The sequence below is a fragment of the Salvelinus alpinus genome, chromosome 26 (assembly GCF_045679555.1).
Source record: "Salvelinus alpinus chromosome 26, SLU_Salpinus.1, whole genome shotgun sequence".
Taxonomy (NCBI): Eukaryota; Metazoa; Chordata; class Actinopteri; order Salmoniformes; family Salmonidae; genus Salvelinus; species Salvelinus alpinus.
The window spans coordinates 2,705,263-2,719,705 of NC_092111.1; positions in this window are offsets into that span (position 1 = coordinate 2,705,263).

The following is a 14,443-nucleotide window of genomic DNA, read 5'->3' on the forward strand; positions in this document are numbered from 1 at the left end:
CAAACCGATGCTGGCACTAAGATGACACTCAATGAGCGGCCATAAGTAAACAGGAAAATGCTCATCCAAAGGCGACGCTCCTAGTGGCTGGGGACTTTAATGCAGGAAAACTCAAATCCGTTTTACCTCATTTCTACCAGCATGTTAAATGTGCAACCAGAGGGAAAAAAACTCTAGACCACCTTTACTCCACACACAGAGACACGTACAAAGCTCTCCCCCGCCCTCCATTTGGCAAATCTGACCATAATCTATCCTCCTGATTCCTGCTTACAAACAAAAACTACAGCAGGAAGCACCAGTGACTCGGTCAATAAGAAAGTGGTCAGATGAAGCAGATGCTAAGCTACAGGACTGTTTTGCTAGCCCAGACTGGAATATGGTCCGGGATTCTTCCGATGGCATTGAGGCGTACACCACATCAGTCACTGGCTTCATCAATAAGTGCATCGATGATGTCGTCCCCACAGTGACCGTACGTACATACTAGAGGTCGACCGATTAATTGGAATGGCCAATTAATTAGGGCCGATTTCAAGTTTTCATAACAATCGGTAATCGGCATTTTTGGACACCGATTATGGCCGATTACTTTGCACTCCATGAGGAGCCTGCATGGCAGGCTGACTACCTGTTACGCGAGTGCAGCAAGGATCCAAGGTAAGTTGCTAGCTAGCAATAAACTTATCTTATGAAAAACAATCAATCTTAACATAATCATTAGTTAACTACACATGGTTGATGATATTACTAGTTTATCTAGCTTGTCCTGCGTTGCATATAATCGATGCGGTGCCTGTTCATTTGTCATTGAATCACAGCCTACTTCGCCAAACAGGTGATTTAACAAGCGCATTCGCGAAAAAAGCACTGTCGTTGCACCAATGTGTACCTAACCATAAACATCAATGCCTTTCTTAAAATCAATACACAAGTATATATTTTTAAACCTGCATATTTAGTTAATATTGCCTGCTTACATGAAATACTTTTAATGAAAGAAATTGTGTCACTTCTCTTGCGTTCTGTGCAAGCAGAGTCAGGGTACATGCTGCAGTTTGTGCTGCTTGGCTCGTTGCGAACTGTGTGTAGAGCATTTCTTCCAAACAAAGACCGTAATTAATTTGCCAGAATTGTTCATAATTACGACATAACATTGAAGGTTGTGCAATGTAACAGCAATATGTAGACTTAGGGATGCCACTCGTTAGATAAAATACGGAACGGTTCCATATTTCACTGTGTCACGGCTGATGAAAGAAGTGGACCAAAGTGCAGCGTGGTGAGCGTACATTTTACTTTTATTTTAATGTCGCCAACAAAACAAGAAACAAAATAAACGACCGTGAAGCTTCCAAGGGCTATAGTGCCACTAACAAAGTCAACTACCCACAACGAAAGGAGGGAAAAAGGGCTACTTAAGTGTGGTTCCCAATCAGAGACAACGATAGACAGCTGTCCCTGATTGAGAACCATACCCGGCCAAAACATAGAAACACAAAATCATAGAAAACAAAACATAGAATGCCCACCCCAAATCACACCCTGACCAAACCACATAGAGACATAAAAAGTCTCTAAGGTTAGGGCGTGACACACTGAAAGAATAAACGTTTTGTTTTTGAAATGATAGTTTCTGGATTTGACCATATTAATGACCCAAGGCTCGTATTTCTGTGTGTTATTATATTATAATTAAGTCTATAATTTGATATTTGATAGAGCAGTCCGACTGAGTGGTGGTAGGCAGCAGCATGCTCTTAAGCATTCATTAAAACAGCACTTTCCTGCATTTAACCAGCAGCTCTTCGCTGTGCTTCAAGCTTCGCGCTGTTTATGACTTCAAGCCTATCAACTCCCGAGATTAGGCTGGCAATACTATAGTGCCTATAAGAACATCCAATAGTCAAAGTTATATGAAATACAAATGGTATAGAAAGAAATAGTCCTATAATTCCTATAATAACTACAACCTAAAACTTCTTACCTGGGAATATTGAAGACTCATGTTAAAAGGAACCACCAGCTTTCATATGTTCTCATGTTCTGAGCAAGGAACGTAACTTCTTGCGACTATAGGGGGTGCTGTTTCAAATTAGCATAATTGTCTCTACAGATGAAACGGCTTCCTACTCAATTCTTGATCGTACAATATGCATATTATTACTATTATTGGATAGAAAACAGTCTCCAGTTTCTATAGGCGTTGGAATTTTGTCTCTGAGTGGAACAGAACGAATTCTACAGCAATTTCCCTGACATGGAGTCAGATTTCACACATTTTGGCCCCTGATCTGGAGTCAGTTTAAAGGCCACTGTTATTGCTATGAGGATACGGACACTGCTTACGTCTTCCCCTGAATGTCAGTACGTGATGACGCTTTGAATGGAGTCGATTGCGCAATCAGGGGCTGCATAAAAGAGCAAATACCGGAAGTAGCATCCCTTTGCTGCCTGCGTCTTGCGCACGGAGGACGTCGGACTCGCCTCCTTCCAAGCGTTTGTTTAGCCAGTAATATTTCTCTGGTCATGTTTTTACTCGTTAGAGGTGTTAAAAACATCATAAGGTAGTTAATTTAAACCGTTTTATAGCAATTTATATCCGTTTAGTGCGATTTTGACCCATTTATTTCTGAGGCACTTTGAACAGCTGGGCACGTTTCCAGTTCATGCCGAACGCAGTGGGCATTTCCACATGGCAAGAGGACAGCTTTCGACCAAAAGACGATTAGACCCAAGAAAGGATTCTTTGCCCAAGATTCTGATGGAAGAACAGCTCACAGTAAGAACAATTTATGATGATAAATCGTGTTTCTGTCGATAAATGTTAAACGTTTATGTCGCCATCTTGTTTGCTATAGCTTCGCTTGGCGCAACCTGTATTGAAAAGTAAGGATAATTTAAAAAATGTAAATCAGCGATTGCATTAAGAACTAATTTGTCTTTCGATTCCTGTCAACCCTGTATTTTTTAGTCAAGTATATGATTAGCTTTCGATTAAACTAGATCACTCTGAAAGATGACGTCCAACATATTGAGGCTTGATTTCCTAGTATTTTCATTGTGTAACCACGGTTTTGTATGGCTAAATATGCACATTTTCGAACAAACTGTATATGTATGTTGTAAAATGATGTTACAGGAGTGTCATCGGAAGAATTCTGAGAAGGTTAGTGAAAAAATTAATATATTTTGGCGATGGTTACGTTATAGCTCTCTTTGGCTTGAATCGATGCTCTGGTAACGTTTTCACATGTGGTATGCTAACTTATCGATTTATTGTGTTTTCGCTGTAAAACGCTTAGAAAATCTGAAATATTGTCTGGAATCACAAGATCTGGGTCTTTCCATTGCTATGCTTTGTCTATTCTTATGAAATGTTTTATTAAGAGTAAATTGGTCATACACGTTGCTCTCTATAGTAATTCTAGTCGTGTTGTGATGGTCGGTGCAATTGTAAACTGTGATTTCTACCTGAAATATGCACTTTTTTCTAACAAAACCTATCCTATACCATAAATATGTTATCAGACTGTCATCTGATGAGTTTTTTTATAGGTTATTGGCTATCAATATCTTAGTTTAGCCGAATTGGTGATAGCTACTGGTGGAGAGAAAAAATGGTGGACAAAGAAATTGTGTATTTTGCTAACGTGTTTAGCTAATAGATTTACATATTTTGTCTTCCCTGTAAAACATTTAAAAAATCTGAAATGGTGGCTTTATTCACAAGATCTGTATCTTTCATCTGGTGTCTTGGACTTGTGATTTAATGATATTTAGATGCTACTATCTACTTGTGAAGCTATGCTAGCTATGCTAATCAGTGTGTGGGGGGGTGGGGGGTGATCCCGGACCCGGGGTAGAGGCTCGTTTTTTACATGGCAAATATTGCACTTTTACTTTCTTCTCCAACACTTTGTTTTTGCATTATTTATACCAAATTGAACATGTTTCATTATTTATTTGAAGCTAAATTGATTTTATTGCTGTATTATATATTAGGTTAAAATAAAAGTGTTCATTCAGTATTGTTGTAATTGTCGTTATTATAAATATATAAAAATCGTCCGATTAATCGGTATCAGTTTTTTATTTTGGTCCTCCAATAATCGGTATCGGTATCGGCGTTGAAAAATCAGAATCGGTCGACCTCTATTATGTACCCCAACCAGAAACAATGAATTACAGGCAACATTCGCACTGAGCTAAAGGGTAGAGCTGCTGCTTTCAAGGAGCGGGACTCTAACCCAGAAGCTTATAAGAAATCCCGCTATGCCCTCCAACGAACCATCAAACAGGCAAAGCATCAATAGAGGACTAAGATTGAATCGTACTACACCGGCTCCGACACTCGTCGGATGTGGCAGGACTTGCAAACTATTACAGGCTACAAAGGGAAGCACAGTCGCGAGCTGCCCAGTGACACGAGCCTACCAGATAATCTAAATGACTTCTATGCTCGCTTTGAGGCAAGTAACACCGAAGCATGCATGCATGAGAGCATCAGCTGTTCTGGACGAGCGTGTGTTCACGCTCTCCGTAGTCGTTGTGAGGAAGACCTTTAAACAGGTCAACATTCACAAGGCCACAGGGCCAGATGGATTACCAGGATGTGTACTCCGAGCATGTGCTGACCAACTGGCAAGTGTCTTCAAATGTCGACATTTTCAACCTGTCCCTGACTGCGTCTGTAATACCAGACCACCATAGTCCCTATGCCCAAGAACACTAAGGTAACCTGCCTAAATGACTACCGACCCGTAGCACTCACGTCTGTTGCCATGAAGTGCTTTGAAAGGCTGGTCATGGTTCACATCAACACCATTATCCCAGAAACCTTAGACCCACTCCAATTTGCATATCGCCCCAGCAGATCCACAGAGGATGCAATCTCTATTGCACTCAACACTCCCCTTTCCCACCTGGACAAAAGGAACACCTATGTGAGAATGCTATTCATTGACTACAGCTCAGCGTTCAGCACCATAGTGCCCTCGAAGCTCATCACTAAGCTAAGGAACCTGGGACTACACACCTCCCTCTGCAACTGGATCCTGGAATTCCTGACGGGCCGTCCCCAGGTGGTAAGGGTAGGTAACAACACTTCTGCCATGCTGATCTTCAACACAGGGCCCCACAGGGGTGTGTGCTCAGCCCCCTCCTGTACTCCCTGTTCACTCATGACTGCATGGCCAGGCACGACTCCAACACCATCATCAAGTTTGCCGATGACACAACAGTGGTAGGCCTGATCACCAACAACGATGAGAAAGCCTATAGGGAGGAGGTCAGAGACCTGGCAGTGTGGTGCCAGGACAACAACCTCTCCCTCAATGTGATCAAGACAAAGGAGATGATTGTGGACTACAGGAAAAGGAGGACCTAGCACACCCCCATTCTCATTGACGGGGCTGTAGGGTAGCAGGTTGAGAGCTTTAAGTTCCTTGGTGTCCACATCACCAACAAACTAACATGGTCCAAGCACACTAAGACGGTTGTGAAGAGGGCACGACAAAACCTATTCCACCTCAGGAGACTGAAAAGATTTGGCATGGGTCCTCAGATCCTCAAAAGGTTCTACAGCTGCACCATCGACTGGTTGCATCACTGCCTGGTATGGCAACTGTTCGGCCTCCGACCGCAAGGCACTACAGAGGGTTGTGCGTACGGCCCAGTACATCACTGGGGCCAAGCTTCCTGCCATCCTGGACCTCTATACCAGGCGGTGTCAGAGGAAGGCCCTAAAAATTGTCAAAGACTCCAGACAGCCTAGTCATAGACCGTTCTCTCTGATACCGCACGGCAAGCAGTACCGGATCGCCAAGTCTAGGTCCAAAAGTCTTCTCAACAGCTTCTACCCGCAAGCCGTAAGACTCCTGAACAGCTAATCATTGCGCTACCCAGACCCCTCTTTTATGCTGCTGCTACTCTTTTTGTGTTCTATATATTGTCACGTAAACTCTACTTACATGTACATATTACCTCAATTACCTCAACTAACCGGTGCCCCGGCACATTGACTCTCTACTGCTGCTGTTTAATTATTTGCTACTTATATTTTAAATTTTTTCTTAATACATTTTTATTCTTAACTTCTTAAAGCATTGTTGGTTAGGCGCTTGTAAGTAAGCATTTCACTTTAAGGTCTACACCTGTTGTATTCTGCGCATGTGACGAATAAACATTTATTTGACTTGAAATCGGAAGGCTAATTTATTCAACATGAAGAGCCGGACGATTTCGAGGTAATAACTTTTTGTGTTGCATAATGGTTTGCTGGAGGAACCTATTGAGAATGGGGTCGTAATTTCAATCACTGAATTGAATATTGATACTATGGATATGAATTGCATATATGCTTGTCAACAACAGCACGTTTTTGTTTTATTACCTGTTGTCTAATCGGGAAGGGACTGTTACCTATATCTCATGCATTATAATAATAGCGGAGAAGCAATTGCGATAGAGCTGTGAACATTATCATAATTGATAACTAAACATGGGTATTAATTATTGCATGATGAAACAAGGCTACAACAGCAATGAATTGAAGTTGTGGGCAGGAAGAGGCTCTTGTAATGTGAATTATTTTGGCTCCCACCAAAATGTGTCTTTTCCCTTGGGAATTGGCTGATGTATTTTATACATTTGGCGCATTCCATTTTAAAGTCATGGACATTTAATAGGTGTACAGCAGACAGAGAAGAGAAAGTTGTCAAGTTTGTTTTTAACTTTACAATAGAGGTAAACGCAGAACGTTGTTTGAGAATGTTTTTTTAGTTTTTTTATACTGGAACGAATAGAAGAGTTACCATGATTTAGTCTGCGGGTGTAAGTGACTGGTGCTTGCTGCATTCGAAAGGACTGTAAGGGATGAAGTGGGTTAAGTTTGGTGTAGAGGTATGACAAAGTTGAATGTGGAGATGCTCTTTGACAGTTTCTAATTATTGTTGCTCGGTTTTGTAGTTAAGGTAACACCAGTGAATTTATTTGAGCAGTAAGGTAATGTAATTTAAAACGATAATCTGTTTCCATTACGTGGAACAGTATCAAGTAATTGAAGTGGATTGCAGTTGGTTTTGACTATTACAATCAATCAAATCAATTAAATGTATTTATAAAGCCCTTCTTACATCAGCTGATGTCACAAAGTGCTGTACAGAAACCCAGCCTAAAACCCCAAACAGTAAGCAATGCAGGTGTAGAAGCACAGTGACTAGGAAAACTCCCTAAAAAGGCCAGAACCTAGGAAGAAACCTAGAGAGGAACCAGGTTATGAGGGGTGGCCAGTCCTCTTCTGGCTGTGCCGGGTGGAGATTATAACAGAACATGGCCAAGATGTTCAAATGTTCATAGATGACCAGCAGGGTTAAATAATAATAGGTCAGCACCTCAGGAGTAAATGTCAGTTGGCTTTTCATAGCCGATCATTCAGAGTATCTCTACCGTTCCTGCTGTCTCTAGAGACTTGAAAACAGCAGGTCTGGGACAGGTAGCATGTCCGGTGAACAGGTCAGGGTTCCATAGCCGCAGGCAGAACAGTTGAAACTGGAGCAGCAGCATGGCCAGGTGGACTGGGGATAGCAAGGAGTCATCAGGCCAGGTAGTCCTGAGTCATGGTCCTAGGGCTCAGGTCCTCCGAGAGAAAGAAAGAAAGACAGAGAGAAAAAGAGAGAATTAGAGAGCATACTTAAATTCACACAGGACACCAGATAAGACAGGAGAAATACTCCAGATATAACAGACTGACCCTAGCCCCCCGACACATAAACTACTGCAGCATAAATACTGAAGGCTGAGACAGGAGGGGTCAGGAGACACTGTGGCACTGTCCGACGATACCCCCAGACAGGGCCAAACAGGCAGGATATAACCCCACCCACTTTGCCAAAGCACAGCCCCCACACAACTGGAGGGATATCTTCAACCACCAACGTACCATCCTGAGACAAGGCCAAGTATAGCCAACAAAGATCTCCGCCACGGCACAACCCAAGGGGGAGCGCCAACCCGGACAGGAAGATCACGTCAGTGATTCAACCCTCTCAAGTGACGCACCCCTCTTAGGGACGGCATGGAAGAGCACCAGTAAGCCAGTGACTCAGCCCCTGTAATATGGTTAAAGGCAGAGAATCCCATTGGAGAGAGAGGAACCGGCCAGGCAGAGACCGCAAGGGCGGTTCGGTGCTCCAGTGCCTTTCCGTTCACCTTCACACTCCTGGGCCAGACTACACTCAATCATAGGACCTACTAAAGAGATGAGTCTTCAATAAAGACTTAAAGGTTGAGACCGAGTCTGCGTTTCTCACATGGATAGGCAGACCATTCCATAAAAATGTAACTCTATTGGAGAAAGCCCTAGCTCCAGCTGTTTGCTTAGAAATTGTAGAGACAGTAAGGAGGCCTGCGTCTTGTGACCGTAGAGTACGTGTAGGTATGTATGGCAGGACCAAATCTGAAAGATAGGTAGGAGCAAGCCCATGTAATGCTTTGTAGGTTAGCAGTAAAACCTTGAAATCAGCCCTTGCCTTAACAGGAAGCCAGTGTAGAGAGGGTAGCACTGGAGTAATACGATCACATTTTTTGGTTCTAGTCAGGATTCTAGCAGCCGTGTTTAGCACTAACTGAAGTTTATTTAGTGCTTTATCCGGGTAGCCGGAAAGTAGAATATTGCAGTAGTCTAACCTAGAAGTGACAAAGCATGGATACATTTTTCTGCATAATATTTGTACAGAAAGTTTCAGATTTTTGCAATGTTACGTAGATGGAAAAAAGCTGTCTTGATATGTTCGTCAAAAGAGAGATCAGGGTCCAGAGTAACGCCGAGGTCCTTCACAGTTTTATTTGAGATGACTGTACAACCATCAAGATTTATTGTCAGATTCAACAGAAGATCTCTTTGTTTCTTGGGACCTAGAACAAGCATCTCTGTTTTGTCCGAGTTTAAAAGTAGAACATTTGCCGACATACACTTCCTTATGTCTGAAACACAGGCTTCCAGGGAAGGTAATTTTGGGGCTTCACCATGTTTCATCAAAATGTACAGCTGTGTGTCATCCGCATAGCAGTGAAAGTTACCATTATGTTTCAGAATGACATCACCAAGAGGTAAAATATATAATGAAAACAATAGTGGTCTTAAAACGGAGCCTTTGAGGAACACCGAAATTTACAGTTGATTTGTCAGAGGACAAACCATCCACAGAGACAAACTGATATCTTTCTGACAGATAAGATCTAAACCAGGCCAGAACTTGTCCGTGTAGACCAATTTGGGTTTCCAATCTCTCCAAAAGAATGTGGTGATAGATGGTATCAAAAGCAGCAATAAGGTCTAGGAGCACGAGGATCGATGCAGAGCCTCGGTCTGAAGCCATTAAAAGGTGTCTGCATTTGGGTCTCGCCTTGTGCCCTTATTGTACAAACTGGCCAAGACAATCGCAGCAGACTTGGACCAGCTCGTCACATTGTCTCCCTGCAGGGAGCCACCATTGGGAGGCATGAGGAGCAACTTCGGGACCTCTTGGAAGGGCTTCGTTCCCTGACGGAACGCCACGACCAAGGGTTCAAGGCTATAATGGAGCAAATCTGTGAGTTAGCTCATAGGCAGCCCGCCACCTCTGAGACCTCCCAACCACTCAGTAACCTTTCTACTACTAGTGGATTTGTTCAACCTACCCTGGCTCCCTGAGAACCCCGCTTACCTCCTCCGGAGCATTATGCAGGCGATCCTGGTACCTGCCGGGCATTCCTTTACCGGTGCTCCCTCATTTTCGAACTCCAGCCCTCTTCGTTCCCGTTGGACCGATCAAAGATAGTGTATTTAATTATGCTAATGTCAGGAAGGATGCTGTCCTGGGCAACGGCTGTGTGGGAGCAGCAATCCGCTGTGTGCCATAGCCTGGAGGAATTACGGCAGAATTGAGGAAGGTTTTCGATTCTCCGGTGCCCGGGAGGGAGGCTGCTCGAAAACTACTGCAGGTACATCAGAACTTCCGTAGTGTGGCAGACTACGCAGTAGATTTTCACACATTGGCCGCCAAGAGTTCCTGGAATCCGGAGGCTCTGTTTGACACCTTCCTCCACGGACTATCAGAGGGGATAAAGGATGAGCTCGCAGCTCGGGAAATACTACGGGACCTCGATTCCCTCATCGTCCTGGCGATTAGGATTGATGGGCGCCTACGAGAATGCCGGTGTGAGAGGAGGTCGGGTCTTGGGAACACTCGCTCGTCTGCTGATGCTGGCACACGTCCTAAGGAATCCGGAAATCCCCGAAGTGTGTATTTCCGAAGAGATCCGAAAACACCCGAGGTTCCCCGGGAATCATCGGCGACGGGTGAGTTGGATACTCCTGAGCCCATGCAACTGGGAAGAGCTAGGTTATCGTTTGGGGAACGCTCACGTAGGCTGAATTCTAACTGTCTGTACTGTGGAGGGGCGGGACATTATATAGCCACTTGCCCTGTTAACCTCTCTAGGGTATGTGGGATGGTAGCGTCTCACCTCGTCAACAGCCAGTGAAACTGCAGGGCGCCAAATTCAAAACAACAGAAATCCCATAATTAAAATTCCTCAAACATACATGTATTTTACACCATTTTAAAGATACACTTGTTGTAAATCCAGCCACAGTGTCCGATTTCAAAAAGGCTTTACGACAAAAGCAAACCAAACGATTATGTTAGGTCAGAGCCAAGTCACAGAAAAACACAGCCATTTTTCCAGCCAAAGAGAGGAGTCACAAAAAGCAGAAATATAGATAAAATGAATCACTAACCTTTGATGATCTTCATCAGATGACACTCATAGGACTTCATGTTACACAATACATGTATGTTTTGTTCGGTAAAGTTCATATTTATATCCAAAAATCTTAGTTTACATTGGCGCGTTATGTTCAGTAATTCCAAAACATCCGGTGATTGTGCAGAGAGCCCCATCAATTTACAGAAATAGCCATCATAAATGTTGATGAAAATACAAGTGTTATACATGGAATTTTAGATCCACTTCCCCTTAATGCAACCGCTGTGTCAGATTTCAAAAAAACTTTACGGAAAAAGCAAACCATGCAATAATCTGAGTACGGCGCTCAGACGACAAATCAACCCAAAGAGATATCCGCCATGTTGGAGTCAACAGAAGTCAGAAATAGCATTATAAATATTCACTTACCTTTGATGATCTTCATCAGAATGCACTCCCAGGAATCCCAGTTCCACAATAAATGTTTGTTTTGTTCGATAATGTCCCTCATTTGTTGTTCGCGCATTCAGTACACAATCTAAACTTACGACGCGTGTGCAAGTCCAGCGGAAAGTTCGTATAAACATGTCAAACGAAGTATAGAATCAATCTTTAGGATGTTTTTAACTTAAATCTTCAATAATGTTCCAACTGGAGAATTCCTTTGTCTTCAGAAATGCAATGGAACTCAAGCTAACTCTCACATGAACGCGCATGGTCAGCGCATGGTCAGCTCATGGCAGACCTTACTCAATCCCCTCTCATTCGCCCCCACTTACATTTACATTTACATTTAAGTCATTTAGCAGACGCTCTTATCCAGAGCGACTTACAAATTGGTGCATTCACCTTATGATATCCAGTGGAACAACCACTTTACAATAGTGCATCTAACTCTTTTAAGGGGGGGGAGGGTTAGAAGGATTACTTTATCCTATCCTAGGTATTCCTTAAAGAGGTGGGGTTTCAGGTGTCTCCGGAAGGTGGTGATTGACTCCGCTGACCTGGCGTCGTGAGGGAGTTTGTTCCACCATTGGGTGCCAGAGCAGCGAACAGTTTTGACTGGGCTGAGCGGGAACTGTACTTCCTCAGAGGTAGGGAGGCGAGCAGGCCAGAGGTGGATGAACGCAGTGCCCTTGTTTGGGTGTAGGGCCTGATCAGAGCCTGAAGGTACGGAGGTGCCGTTCCCCTCACAGCTCCGTAGGCAAGCACCATGGTCTTGTAGCGGATGCGAGCTTCAACTGGAAGCCAGTGGAGAGAGCGGAGGAGCGGGGTGACGTGAGAGAACTTGGGAAAGTTGAACACCAGACGGGCTGCGGCGTTCTGGATGAGTTGTAGGGGTTTAATGGCACAGGCAGGGAGCCCAGCCAACAGCGAGTTGCAGTAATCCAGACGGGAGATGACAAGTGCCTGGATTAGGACCTGCGCCGCTTCCTGCGTGAGGCAGGGTCGTACTCTGCGAATGTTGTAGAGCATGAACCTACAGGAACGGGTCACCGCCTTGATGTTAGTTGAGAACGACAGGGTGTTGTCCAGGATCACGCCAAGGTTCTTAGCACTCTGGGAGGAGGACACAATGGAGTTGTCAACCGTGATGGCGAGATCATGGAACGGGCAGTCCTTCCCCGGGAGGAAGAGCAGCTCCGTCTTGCCGAGGTTCAGCTTGAGGTGGTGATCCGTCATCCACACTGATATGTCTGCCAGACATGCAGAGATGCGATTCACCACCTGGTTATCAGAGGGGGGAAAGGACTGTCCCATCACTTCACAGTAGAAGCATCAAACAAGGTTCTAAAGACTGTTGACATCTAGTGGAAGCCTTAGGAAGTGCAACATGACCCCATTTCCACTGTATCTTGGATAAGCAAAGAGTTGAAAAACTAAAAACCTCAGATTTCCCACTTCCTGGTTGGATTTCTTCTCAGGTTTTTGCCTGCCAAATGAGTTCTGTTATACTCACAGACATCATTCAAACAGTTTTAGAAACCTCTGAGTGTTTTCTATCCAAATATACTAATAATATGCATATCCTAGCATCTGGGCCTGAGTAGCAGGCAGTTTACTCTGGGCACGGTTTTCATCCGGACGTGAAAATACTGCCCCCTACCCTAAAAAAGTTAAGAAACTATTTTCTAAGTACTCTGGTGCGCCAGACTGGGAGCCCCCTAATTTCCATCACCCACCCAACTTTTTTGGTGATGCTGCTGTGGGGAGACCAGTCTAAGTCTCTTTGGGTGCTCATTGACTCGAGCTTATAAAACTTTCTCTGACCCCATGGATGCAAGGGCACTGGACGGCCACTCTATTGGAAGAGTCACCCATAGCACAGTGCCCGTTCATCGTCCATCCGGATCCGTCCCGTCAATTTGTGGTAGAGGTTGATGCTTCTGATGTTGGAGTGGGGGCCATCCTGTCCCAGCGATCTGTTCAGGACCAAAAGCTCAATCCCCGTGCTTTCCTGTCCCATCGTCTCAATCCTGCAGAGAGGAACTACGACATAGGCAACCGAGAACTCCTAGAGGTCAAGATGGCGCTGGAAGAATGGAGGCACTGACTGGAAGGAGCAGAGCAGCAATTCTTGGTTTGGACCGACCATAAAAATGTGTAATATCTCCGTACAGCCAAGCAACTTAACTCCAGGCAGGACCAGTGGGATTTATTGTTTATAAGATTCAACTTGACCATTTCCTACTGCCCAGGGTCCAAAAATGTGAAGCCCGACGCGCTCTCCCACCTATACAGTTTCTCTGCCACACCCCTGGTCTTCGAAACCATTCTCCCCACCTCATGTCTGTTGGGTTGGGTTATTGAAACCTTCGCTGCCAGCCTGAACCTGAAGGGGACCCAGCTAACTGGTTGTTTGTCCCTAACTCAGTCCTGTCCCGGGTCCTGGAATGGGCTCATTCCTCCAGGCCGACCTGTCATCCAGGTTCCCGTCGTACCCTAGCCTTCCTCTGACAACGTTTCTGGTGGCCCACCATGGTTCCTGACGTCTCTGCTTTCGTCGCCGTGTACACTGTGTGCTCAGAACAAGACTCCACGGCAAGCTTCTTCTTGCCTCCTTCAGCCACTACCTGTCCCTCATCGTCCCATATCTCTCTGGACTTTGTCACTGGGCTCCCTTCGTCTGATGGCAACACTGTCATTCTGACGGTAGTGGATCAGATCTCCAAGGCCGCCCATTTCATCCCTCTCCCCAAACTACCTTCTGCCAAGGAGTTGGCCCAGCTTATGGTGCAGCACGTCTTCCGGATCAACTCAGCTCTTGTCTCAGGTTTGGAAGGCGTTCAGCACCCTTATTGGGTCGTCGGCCAGCATGTCCTCTGGATTCCATCCCCAATCCAATGGCCAGTCAGAGCGAGCTAACCAGGACCTGAAAACCACCCTAAGATGCCTGGTCTCAACCAACCCCACTACCTGGAGTCGACAACTGGTCTGGGTGGAGTATGCCCGGAACACCCTTCCCTGTTCAGCCACTGGACTCACCCCATAGAGCACTCAAAAGGGGTGCCTCAGCCTCCGCTCTTCCCAGAGCAGGAGGTCAACGTACCCTCGGCCCAGATGTTTGTCCGCCGCTGTCGTCGTACTTGGAGAAGAGCTCGGGCAGCACTGCTACCACATTGGGCAGAGGGTATGGCTTTCCACACGGAACCTGCCCCTTCGGGTGGAGTCCCGCAAACTGTCCCACCGT